The sequence below is a fragment of the Mustela nivalis genome (genome assembly GCF_964662115.1).
Source record: "Mustela nivalis genome assembly, chromosome: 8".
In the NCBI taxonomy this organism is placed as follows: domain Eukaryota; kingdom Metazoa; phylum Chordata; class Mammalia; order Carnivora; family Mustelidae; genus Mustela; species Mustela nivalis.
In genome coordinates, this window is record NC_139027.1 from 116,831,356 (window position 1) to 116,842,995 (window position 11,640).

At 50.3% G+C, this 11,640-nt stretch overlaps 1 long non-coding RNA gene across 1 annotated transcript; it reads right to left on the reverse strand.

Annotated features, from left to right (window-relative positions):
- Positions 1-3,159: 3,159 nt before the first annotated feature.
- On the reverse strand, positions 3,160-7,767 carry LOC309872047. Its single transcript, XR_014315638.1, has 2 exons — positions 7,486-7,767; positions 3,160-5,672 (listed from the first exon to the last, which is right to left on the reverse strand). It is a non-coding gene; the product is annotated as an uncharacterized lncRNA (long non-coding RNA).
- Between the last annotated feature and the right edge of the window lie 3,873 nt (positions 7,768-11,640).

Genomic DNA, 11,640 nt, shown 5'->3' on the forward strand with positions numbered 1-11,640 from the left:
CTGGACTGCAGATGGAGAAATCTAGAAGGAGCCAGCATGCCTCGTGTTTAGGGGCCAAGGGAGAAGGAGTAGGGTGGATAGCAGAGTGACAGCTCCGCATGTGTGGCCGGGACTAATTTCCCTCCCTGAGCTTGAATTCTGTCTTTGTTAAATGGCACTTACCATACCGCCTTGTCTGTGGGGGCAGGCATGAGACTTAAGAGAAGCTACCCTAAGTGCCTAGCTTGCAGGTTGCATGGAAACTGTGAGCTGGTATCCTGGCATCCTCATTGCCCCCGTCATCTACAGGGTCTGTCTTCCTGCTCTGGAATTTAGGAATCACCTTGGCCAGTGACTTGATCATAAACTAAGGACGCAAGAAACTTGATTTTTGGGTCTGAACAGTCCTCTTCGGCATGTAGAACATAATAAGACCCAGAGAAGGGTAGGGTCTTGCCTAAAGCTTGAGGCTAGTCAGTGGCAGAAAAAAACCCCATCATCCTGTGGTGCTTTCATGGCCCTGGAGAGAGAGGCAGCTGATCCGGCCCACCTGACTCTCTTGGAAACCTGAGGTCAGAGATCAGAAGCAAGCCCAGGGGGAGGAGGAGGCTGGTTCTTGGGCACTTGGTGCTGGAAGCAGAGGGGGAGTTTCTTCCAGAAGCACAGCATAGGTGGGTTGACCAGGTGTTCGAATCCAAATATCTGGATGTATTGTTTGACCAGGGATTTCTGTGCTAGACCTGGGTGTGAGGCAGAGTTTGGAGGAAGGTAGCGTGGATAGAGCAGTACTATAGACTTTTAGAAATATGTTTATGTGGTTTCGGCATACAAGGGACAGGACACCTGTGTGCTCCAGTAGGACTCAGGAAGTACACGTGGGCTTGAACCCCGGCTCCTCCCACTAACTTGCTGTGCTAGTGATCACTCTGAGCCTCAGTGAGTTCATCTAGATGGGTTTGTTGAAAAGATTCAATGGGACAATGGCAGCTGAGTAGCTAGAAACCCAGAATTGGTAGCTAAAGTAGCTAAAAACCCAGATTTTAATCATATTTAAAAATGAGATTTGACATCGCAATCCAATTTTTGCCTCGTCTTGCAAACAATCAGAGAGATCCAGCTGTCTTAAACTGCTTTCTCAAAGAGGCCGAGCTGGGCATCTCAGATCTAGAACTGGGCGGAAGAGCACGTGCTCTCAGATCTGTCAACCCCCACCCCCAGGACTGCAGGCAGGTTCAAGGTCAGCTGGTCCAGCCTCCTACCCCAACAAACCTGCCCAGGGGCCACTGAGGCAGCTGCCCAGCTCCAGGAAGAGAGATTCTAAGAGAAGGAAATCCCACCCCTGGAGGTGTTTGCTCAGGCCTGCTCAGGATGAATATTTCCTTTCATAATGTGGCTAATCACTTTCCCCTCCAGGCAGGAGTGGAGGCTGTCCCAAGCTCCTGCAGCTGCGGTGCCCTGTGGGCTCTTAATCAATGTTACATGGTAATTAATAATAGATCCTCCTGCTTCGGCACCATCACTCCCGGCTCTCCGCTCCCTCTGACAAGCTGGCATCTTCCCCACCAGATGAGGCCAGAATCAAAGGCCTGAAATGTGAACCGAAAACTTTTCCTCCAGTAGCTTGTGGGAAGAACCAGGAAAACTTGAAGCCCTGCCAGGTCTGGCACTGGGGGCGATTCTCATCCTGCCATTGCTAAGACCCCGATGAATGATCAGCCCCACTCTAGGGAGGGCGCAACAGCTTGGCGCTTCCATTCATTCATCCTTGTGGTTCTGACCGTCCAGGTGCACAGCGGTATGACTTGCTTGGTCTGCTGTGGACCAAGTGTCAACATTTCTAACAAGTTCCTAACATCGCCGCGGATCCGGGAACTAAGATTTGGGAACTACTGATTTATTTCTCTAATTCTCATCCAGAGCAAGCAAGTGCCAGGCACAGGGAGTACATCTATGAATAATGCAGAGGTGGCACCTGCCTTCTTATTGGGTGGAATGCACCCGGCACAACGTCACATGGTGGGTAGGGAAGTAAGTTCTAGAATCAGACATGCTTGGTTCAAGCTTTAGCTCTGCTTGTGTTGCTCTCGGATTCTGGGCCATGTCGCTGGTTCTTTGGATCCTCTGCAGCTGTCTAATGGAAACAGGTCTCTCTCCTGCCTCAGATATTTGCTGTGAGGGTTAAATGAGGATTGTAAGAACATGCACTCAGATATGTTCATTAGAACAATAATAATAGTGCACCATTAGTAATTATGTTATTATTATTGTCATTGGATCATTGTGCAAGCTTGGATAGCTAGGTCCAGAGGGAGTTGGGATTCGTTTATTTACTCGTTAATCCATTGGACACTTGTGTCTTGAACAGCAGGTATGTACCAGGTGTTGGAAACACAGGTGAACCCCAGAGCTGAACTCCCTACTATCACAGATAGTGTTTGCTAATGTGGCCATTAGCAAATACATACAGAAGAGATAAGTGCTACAAAAAGAAAGCAAGTGGGGCAGGGCAGGGCATAGATGTCAGGGCTCTCTAGTTATGGGCGGGTGCATTTTGGTTAGAGAGCACAGCAGTTGCAAAGGCCGGGAGTTCTGTGCAGGTGCAAAGGCCCGGTAACCCGTATGTCTAATGGCATTGCCCCTCCCCTCCCCTCCCCTGTGAGGACCAGAGATGCCACATCCTGTGCCTCAGGGTGTCTGGTCTGGTGACAGATACCACCTGCTTCCGACTCAGCTGGTCCCTCTGTGACCTTACACAGATCACTTCCCTCTCTGAGCCCCATTTGACTTAACTGCAAAGTGGGGACAATCATCTCACTTACACCTCAGAATGTGCTCAGGGGCAGAGGAAATCTAGGCGGTGAAACTGATTTGCAAGCTGGACACTTAGTAGGTGCTCAACAAATGGGGGTCATCGCTATTCCGTCCCCTCCCTCCTCTCTTCCTCTCCCAGCTCAGCGAGACCCAGGAATCCAGGTGGGAGCTCAGGCCCAGAATTCTCACTAAGCCAGGGACGGCATCTCATTTGCATACATTTGCATAAGGCCTGGAATGGTGCGTACCTCCTCTTGTCTTTAGTTCCTGTAAGCTTACGTCAGCATTTAAAAATAGGGTGTTGATTTTCCCCTTTCCCTACCACTCCCTTCGCCTGTTGAAAGAATTCCAAGCTATTAATCAAGTATGCCAGGTTGGGAAGCTTGTTTTTATTTTGGCCCCAGTGCAGGAAGGGTCACCTGGTCTAGGAAGCCCTGCATTATCAGCTTTAGGGGAGATGACAGCAGTGATCTCACGCAGTGGAGGGTCCTGGAAGCTTTAAAAAGAGAAGCCAGTTTTGTTCTTTCTGCTTACAAAAGTAGCACATACAGGCAAAATGGGAAAATATAGAACAGCAGGAAAAATAACCCCCCAAAGTACCCGTAACGATTCCAACCAGGCACCGCCGCTGTTAACATCTCAGTGTATTTCTTTCGTCCCTGGTAAAATTTTTGTATACTTGAGATCAAGCCATATATATAAGAGGTTGTGGTCGGCTTTCTTAGTAACAAATATTGTGCCTACTTCCCTTTAGTATTACCAGATTTGTAAACATCATTTTCACATCCGCGTAATATTCCATCAAACACTTTCTTAATCCTTCTCTTGTGATAGAACATTTGGATCTGTTCTTTTTTTTTTTTTTTTTTTGGCTACGGTGTATCTGGCTGTGATGATAAAGCTTATGTTCTTAGGTTTTCCCTTTTCTCATTTTTGCGTTTTTTTCTCAGGAGAGATCCCAGCGTGACTGGGATGGGAGGGGGAATAAGTTGAAGGCTCTAGGGAGACTTTTCTGAACCTCAACTGGTATCTGGGGTAAAGAATGGGCTTTCACGTTGCCATGCTACTGGCCCCTGAAACCAGCCCCAGAACAACCCTGGGACGCAGAAAAGCCAGTGGCTGTATTCTGCGGTCTGCCGTCCGGCATGTGACTCCTGATGTCCCACACAGACAGGGAGTACTCAGCCCTCTGCTGGAGTGGATAAAGGCTGGATAATCTGCTTTCTCACAAACATCCAGGGGGCGGAATGTATTTAAGAAGTCTTAGGGATTCACCGAAACTTGAACTGTGCCTTCCAGGCTGTATCTCTGTGCCCACACAAGTCGTAGTTTGCAAAAAAAAAAAAAAAAAAAAAAAAAAGACTCGGCCTTGTGTCAGTGAGAAATGCCTTTGGCTTAAACAAATATGAATTTCTAATTTTGTACTGAAAATAGACCAGCGTGTGTGCAGCTGCCTGGTGATGCTATGTAGGCCTTGGGACCGGTCCATCTGTTCCAGCATCTCTGGCATGGTGGCGTTAGTCTTCACAGTTGCTGCCTCATGGTCCCAAGATGGCTGCCATGCCTCTGAGGTATCAATCCTCCTTCTGGGTTTGATGAAGAAGGAATGGTAATGGGGCAAAGGGGCCGGCCAGTCAGGTCTGTTCTTCTCGTCAGAAAGGCAAAGGTTTTCCTAGAAGCCCCACCCAGCAGAGTTTTGCTTGTATCTAATCAGCTAGAACCAAGTCTCACAGCTATTTCTGAACCAACTGCTAGCGAAGAGAATTACATGGCTCTACAAATCATGATATACACCCAGGATTCAGGAAGAGGCCTAACATTCCTTAGGATTTTAGCAGGAAGAAAGGGGGTAGGGGCAGGTGGGATGAGTGTTTCTAGAGAGAGGACATTGCCACAGGCTTTGTAGAAAACACGATGACTTCATTCTTGGGGTGGGCTTTCAAGACCCATTCCTCTTGCCTGGGGATTGGCTCAGGGATGAGCACTTGGACTAAGCAGGCCCAGAATATGCAGTCCATCATGGGGAGGAGAGAAGGCTTCTCTTCCTCTGTGAAGCAGGTATGCGGATGGGATGCCCGGAACTATGGCTGCCATTTTGTTGCTATGAGGAAAGTCAGACAAGGAAGCTGACAAAGGCCCAGAGGAGGGAATAGTGATCCCTGGCAACAGAGCTAAGCCTTGATGTAACTATAACTGAGGCCCTTGTGACTTCAAGACGTATCAGTCACAAAAGCCAGCGTACTATTTTAGTTGTTTAGACTAGCTCGACTGAGGATTCTGATGTAACACACAGGATGGTAACTGAAAGATATGCAAACAGGAACTTTGAAAAAAAAGGGGTATGCTGTTAAAGAAGTCTGAAGAACCAGATCAGATAAAGTTTAATACACTTTTTCTTTTTTGCCTGAGTTAGATTCTTTTATGTGAAGTGCAAAGCTTCACAAGGAGAAGGTCTCACATAGAATTTCCAGAACCTATGTCCCTAGAATTCTTTTATCTGTGGACATGGGACATTACTGAGAAATGCTGTCAAGCATTTGTAACTCGTACCCCGTAAACCTTGGCTTTTAACTTGTGATGAGACGTGACGGTCAATGTAGACAAAATGGGGGAAGAGCCCAGAGAGGTTAGAGGTTTCAGTTCCCCAAATTTCTCCTCAAATGGTCTGTGAGTTTCCTCCTGAGGGACACCCAATGTCGAACAGGTAGACACAAATGCTCATTGGAATTGGGTGCAAAGGACATTACGGGAAGCTCAGTGTGGCCTAGAGAGCCTCTGAGGGCCAGGGGAGGTAGAGATCACCGAGCTCCAGTCCTGGGGTGCTGCTTGACCTTGAGGGTAGCTTCGGGGGGATGCCCGATCCCGGACCACAGTGGTCTCACCTGTGAAACATGACAGAGCGCAGTCGTCAGTGACACACTTCTCAGCCGTCGGTAGGCCACAGCGGGGGCTGAGCGGAGGACAAGCCTGGGTGAGCACTTCCACAACGTCAGCCCCTCGGTGACAACCCAGAGAGACTGATGAGTGAGACACTGCACCCCGCCCTCAAGGAAGCCATGGTCTACAGGGTTGTACGTATGTGTGGGCATGTGTGTGCTCACATGCGTGTGAGCTCATGTGAGTGTGTGTGTGTGTCTGTATGTGTGTATAATATCAACCAGGAACTGCAGATGAAAAAATGGGTTTTAACTTGTCTGTTCACCTCTTTCTAATTGCAGTTAGTCCTAGGATGCTGCAATCCCCAGGCTGGGTCTAGGCTCAGTGGGGAAGAGCACCCTGATCGCTTAGTGATGTCTGCCACAGCTGGTGGGGCGGGGAGTGTGTGGCAAGTTCCTCCTTGTAGTGCAATGTGAATCAATGAAGAGAAGGACACACGGGGCCTGTGGGAGCCAGAAGGGGAAGCCAGCCTGCAGATGGTTAAGGAAGGCCCCCCTGGAGAGGACAGCATTGATCTTGGACATGCTGGATGAATGGACGTTTGCCCAGTATAGAAATGTAGGAAGCAGACTCAGCACCATTGTCATATTTTTCAGAAAGTCCCCTCAGCTGCTCTGAGTGGGGTGGATGGAAGAGAGTGGATTGAATTCAAAGCCCCAGCAAGAGGCCCGTGAGAGCCGGCCAGGTGGAGGGCAGGGGCCAGCCTGGGCGGTGCACAGTGAAGGAGAGGGAGGGGTGGGGAGTCATGCAAGAGATGGGTTATCTGGGAGAGATTGCTTCCTCTCCCCACGAAGGTTCAGGGGGAGACATGGGGCCACCGGGTGCTGCAGAAACCAGCTTCTCCGGATGAATGTGTTGTTGACCTTTGCTGATTGTGAGTAAACAGCTCAGCCTTACAGCTGTGGAGTGGGGGCCAGCAGAGCAGACCTGAGCCTGCCCCCATTGCCCTCGCTGCCTGGGGGCTAGGAGCCTGTCCGGAGACCGACGGGAGGTCACTGACAGCTCACCCCCCAGCAGGATCAGTGTAATCCACCCCCCTCCCTGCAGGACAGGGCCGATGGGATGATGGGATGCTTCCTCCTGCTTCTCTGGGCGGGGACTCCCTGACAAAGCTTCCCAGCTGCTGATTAGCCCTAGCAACAGCAACGGCAACAATTACGATTCTCCCAACATCAGCCAGGCCTTGGAGATGCACCCTGAATCCAAAACCTGCTTTGGCCTCCACTGCCCTTTCCTCAGTTCCAGGTGTCATGATTGTTCCTGGACGTCACTGGGAGACTTCCCTGTTTCACCATCCCTGCTTCACCTGGTCCCCTACTATCTGCTCTCCACATAACAGCCATCAGGATTCCATTAAACAGAAGTTTGGTCATGTGACTCTTCTTGTTAAAATCTTCCCAAGGCTCCCAAATTCATTCACAGTTGAAGTCAAAATCCTTACAGGATCATCTGCCTTCCTCTTGGTGCCCTCACTCCCCACTTACCTCTCTGGCCTGATTTTCCATCATTTTTGATCACTCAGCTCTGGCCACCCTGGCCTTCTAGATTTCCCACAAATACTGTGAGCACTCATGCCCCAGGACCTTTGCACCAGCTGCTATTCTGCTCCAAATGCTCTTCCAGATAATCACATGGTTTCTCCCATAAAGTGCATCCCCCATATCTCCTCTCCCTGACCCCCTCCTGAAGTTTTTCTCCGTAAGCTAGAGCATCTCTACATACTCTATGTTTTAGTTATTTTTTTTTTTTCTGACTCACGTCTCAGGTGTGTGCTCCACAGGGCAGGAACCTTTGTCCTTTGGCTCACCAGGCAATCCCTCACTAAGAACACTACCTGGTGCATCTTAGCAGTGAAATGCGTTTTTGTCAGGTATGAGAAGGACTGATAGTTCTGACCAGCATGTGTCTGGCACCGGGCTTCAACTGTCTTAACAAATCTAGGAAGCCTGCACGATGAATTTTTACTCTCATTTTCGCTTTCCGGTTTGCGGAATTTCTCTTGCCCCATCACCGAGTTAACGTTCCTCTCCTGGGTCCAGTCTGCCAATAACTTCATCAAAAGAACATTTCCTCTCAGATACCATATTTTTCTTTTTAGCGCAATTCTGGAATTTCCAGTTAGACTTTGTTCTTTTGTGGTTTCTTGTTCCCTCCCTAAACTTCGCATCTGTTTATGCATGCTGTTCACCTTTTCCACTAGATCTTTTCATTGTTGTTGTCATTGTTTTTTTTTTTTTTAAAGATTTTATTTATTTATTTGACAGAGATCACAAGTAGGCAGAGTGAGGAAGTAGGCTCCCTGCTGAGCAGAGAGCTGGATGCTGGCCTGGATTCCAGGACCCTGGGATCATGACCTGAGCCAAAGGCAGAGGCTTTAACCCACTGAGCCACCCAGGCACCCAGTTGTTGTTATTTTTATAGTTTTTGTTTTTTTTTAAGTCCTTGTTTGCAAGCAGAGGGTCATTTATTAAGAAGTATCTGTCAAGCATTGTGCTAATGACTTTTATCTCATCAACGCATTGATTCAGATGAGGAACTTGTGGTTTGATAACAGGAGGTGACTTGCCCCAAGGGACGCTGGTCAGGAGGCAAGGGTGAAGGGGTTCCAGCCCCACAATGGCTGTGGAGCCTTTGTCCTATCCCACTCCCTTAGTCCACCTTCTGCCATGAGCTCCTGGAGGCCTGGACTCAGCTTACCAGTTTAGGTAAGAAGGATCCAGGTGGCCTGTCCACGTGGCACATCAGTGTGGCCAGGTTTCTGAAGAGTGGAGCCGCTCGGATCCCAGCCCCTCTGCTTGGCCCTGCAGACCCCCACCACCTGGGCTCAGCCACCTTCCCGTCCCATTCCCAGGGCTTCCCAGCAGGGCACAAAGCAGGTTCCCTCTTCTGCCAGAATCACTCCCCACATTTTTCTCAGCCGCCTGGGCCCACTCCAAACCTTGCTCTCTGTCTCTCTCTTTCACTGATTCACTCATCTCACATATATTTAATCAGTAAATTTAATTCAGTATATTTATCGCAATAAAAGAGATGGGGTAGAAGATGCCGGCTTCTGGAGCCTGACAACCAGCTTTGAGTTCTGGTCTTCTACTCACCAGCTGTGTGACTTACTTACATAAGCAATTCATTGCTCTGTGCCTCAGTTTCCCCATCTGTAAAGTGGGGACAATGGGAGGACCTATCCTGGCAAGCCCCTGTGAGGATTCAGTAAGTCAGCCAGCTTGCCGTGTCACGGATGGAAGGCTGTGACAGGGCGACTCAGATGGCTCAGACTCAGCCTTGCCCTCTGGCATCTCCTAATCCGAGAACATGTGACATGGAGACCCCAGCCATGGGGTTGGGGCTAGTGATGGCTCAAGCTCTGGCTCTCGGCAGCCGTGGGAGGGGGTCCTCCTGTGCCTGCCTGTCTAGCTGCTTGGCCATTCTGAGGGACAGAGGCCCTGGGCTGTGAAAAGTCCAGCTGGCCAGGCTGGGGAAGGAGCCCCTTCCTGCCATTGCTCTCAGTGGCCAGAGAGGAGACCAAGCTCTCCAATCGCAGGGCTAAGAATGAGGCTGTGTGTGCAGACAGGTACACAGATGGGGCCCACAGACAAACAGACGTGTCTGCAGACAGATCTCTAACGTCACGATGGCTCACACATGGCTTTCGGTGTGTGTCGGGCACCGTCCCAGCATCTCACATATATTAATGTATCGGATCCTCACAACAACCTTATGAATATCCCCATTTTTCTGATGGGGAAAGCGAGGCCGAGAAGGCTAAGGTAATTTGTCAGAGGCCATACTGAGTAAGTGGCAGAATCTAGACTCTAACCCGGGAATTGTGCTGCTGAGACAGCGTTTCACCATCGCATACACCAGTGACTCAATCTCTGCTGTAGACATGTGGACACAGATAATGTGCCCCAAGACAGACCCGGAACCCTTCTGGTATGCACAGCTCCAGGGGCTAGACAGGGTGCCTGTGCTCACTCACACTGCCCTGGCTGTGGGGCGCGGAGTAGACCACCACTTTACTCCAGCCCCCCGCCTGGGCCGTGAGCAGCATATGCGCTTAGACTCACACTTAGAAAGGGTGCGCCGCATGCCCAAGCACCTGGAGTCCCCGCCGCCCCCGCCCCGTCCACACACACAGTCATGGAAACAGCATCACATGCGTTCTTGCAGAAACTGGTCTCACTCTCAGCTGATTCTTTGCAGGCTCCTCCCCTCCTTCCTTCAGAGCAACAGCCCCAGAAGAGTGGGGCTTCCCCCACACTTACCTAGGGTGCCTTGTACAGAGCCAGGCACCTAACTTGCTTTCAACCCATTCCAGGTCAGGCCCTTTGTGGGTAAGAAAGCTGGCTTTCCAGTGGGGTCTGACATACCACTCTCCGCTGCCCTCCTCCTGCTGAGGCCAGTGACTTCACCCTTCTGAGACTCCCCAACCCAGAGCAAGCTCCCTAGCCACAGTGGTTTCCTCACTAGAGCTCCAGCACCCCATATACACTGCTGCCTCAGGACTTTTGCACTGGCCTTTGCCTGCACTGATCCACATGGCTCGCTTCCTCATTTACTACTTTCTGGTCTTTGCTTATATGTGACCTTCAGGGTGAGGGTCTTTGTGATCTCCCTGATTCAGTTGCAACCTCTCCTCCATATACCTCTTCTGCTACCCCTGCCCCCACCCTGTTACTGTTTTCCATTTATCTGCAACATTAGTCCCCCGTAGGCAATTTCTATTTATCTGTTAACTGCTCATCTTCCCCCCACCTAAAGTGTAAGCTCCATGAAGGTGGGACTGTTTCTTCCCTCTGGTGTCCCTGAGCCCAGAACAGTTCCTGGCAGATAGTGACTCTCTGAGAGATGGAGAATGAGATGCATTGGGAAAGGGGTGGGGGATAGTGGTCATTCCCCCCTAGGGGCTATGGAAGGTGAGATGAGAAAACCACCTGGCGATATTACTCCATGGCATACGGCATCCCAAACTCAGACCAGAGAGGGCCTGCATGACTGCCCTCGCTCCCCACTGTTGGTCTCAGGCAATACCTGGGCGTACTGAGTAAACCACAGAAGGTCTGCTGCTCGTAACGCCTTCTACCCACTCTCCTTAATTCACCACTGTGGGTCTGGGAAGCACTCTTCTAGGTCTTTCCTGTATATTCACATCTGCACAGATGGAACAAATACTGTCCATCAATGGGGTCCTCTTTCCACCCCTTAAGATGGTTTCGTGAGCACCTACTATGTGCCAGGTATTATTCTAGGGCATAAAAAGGCGAGATTCCTGCCTTCCGGAGTTGACATTTTAAAAAAGTAAGGTAAGTATAATGTATTGCTTCAGGTGGTGATAGATGCTCGGAGGAGACCTAAGTTCAGGAAAAGGGGGCAGGAATGACAGGAGTGGGGCTGGGGACCGTGAGTGCAGGTGGTTGGTCAGGGAGTGCTCTGAGGAGGTGACATCTGACCCGAGCATTGGCGGCTGAGGAGGAGGCAGCCCTGTGGAAATCTGGGGCAGAGCCTTCCCGGCAGAAGGGACAGCGGGTGCCAAGGCCCCAAGGCTGGCATGAAATTAGTGGGTTGGAAAGAGCAAGGAGGCCAATGGGGCTGGAGTGGGGTGAGCGGGGGAGGGAGGCAGTGTGGGCAGGGAGGCTGGGGGGCACAGCGCAGGGGAGGGGGTGCTATGAGGGCTGCAGTGAGCCGGAAGTGGGAAGAGAGCTGCAGGAAGATACGGAGCAGAAGAGAGGCTTGGTCTAATGTGGATTTTTCATGTGTGTCTGTGTGCGCACGCAGGATTTTCTACTGTGATAAAACACACATACACAACATGAAAGATACCATGTGAACCATCGGTAAGTATGGGGTCAGTGGTACTAAACATCACTGTGCCATGGCCACCGCTGTCCAGAGCTCTTTTCATTTTGAAAATCTGAA